The 1,034-nt window shown below is 43.3% G+C and overlaps 1 pseudogene; it reads right to left on the reverse strand.

The window, feature by feature from the left end:
- Positions 1 to 202: 202 nt before the first annotated feature.
- On the reverse strand, positions 203 to 322 carry LOC118478488 (annotated as a pseudogene).
- Positions 323 to 1,034: the final 712 nt, after the last annotated feature.

A 1,034-nucleotide genomic window follows, 5' to 3' on the forward strand; every position in this document is an offset into this window, starting at 1 on the left:
TTTTAGGCTGAGTGGCCCATCTTGTCTTGTACTATCTTTGTAGGTATCTAAGTATCGAGTACCTGGTATCGATACCTGCCCATCACTAGCAGTCAGGAGTAGGGCCTAGGCTTGAGTAGGGCTTATCAATAATATAGGACAGGGTTAAATTATATGTTTAGTTTTTAGTTTAGTCAAAAGGGGCATTTCGACACGATAGTGGTCTTTTCCTGCATTACAAAAGAAAGACACACGGACATTTATTATAATTATTGCTCCTCTCCACGGAAATCTTTAGTAAAAAGTGAAAGATTTATTCGTTGTGAAGAGACAACCAACCAGAGTACACACGGACAGAAACAAATGAGAGAAAGAAAAGGCATTGGAAGGTCCTCCAAGTGCCGCCCTCCAACCACTGAGCGGTTCATGAAGACTTCAACCTATCATATAAGCAATGTCGGCCTATCATCATCATCATGATTAATCATCATCAATGCATTTCACCCCTGGCAGGGTATAGACCACATACAAGCTCCCTACATTTATCTCTGTCCTGGCCCGGGTCATCCTTCCAAGCTTGTTCCAACTGAGCTCCATCTCTCTCATGTCCCTTTCCACGCACTCCTCCATGTTTCCCGTGGCCTACCCCTGCAACGTGCTCCCTGTGGGTTCCACTCTAGACGGTCATATAATCGCCTAGGTTCCACTGCAATGGCTGTCTTGTGATGTTTCCGCTGGGCTTTCTGAAGATGTGTCTCATTCATCTCCACTTTCTTAGTCCTATTTCTACTTCTATAACATTTTTGTCCAGTCCTTTCCCACAGCTCTTCATTACTTATTCTATCATGTCACTTACTTCTTAGAATACCTCCTCACTGTCGGCCTATAATTATAATCAATCAATAAACCGACCCGTACGTCCCCTCAACGACAGTGCTCTTTATATTGGGAAAGCTGTTTAATTCCTTGCTATTGTTGTAGACGCTTTGTTAGTTTTTTGTGGGGTTTGTTGTTGTTCTTGTTGTTGTGTGTGTGCGTGCGTGTGTGTGTGTGTG

Source organism: Aplysia californica, unplaced genomic scaffold (assembly GCF_000002075.1).
Source record: "Aplysia californica isolate F4 #8 unplaced genomic scaffold, AplCal3.0 scaffold00605, whole genome shotgun sequence".
In the NCBI taxonomy this organism is placed as follows: Eukaryota; Metazoa; Mollusca; class Gastropoda; order Aplysiida; family Aplysiidae; genus Aplysia; species Aplysia californica.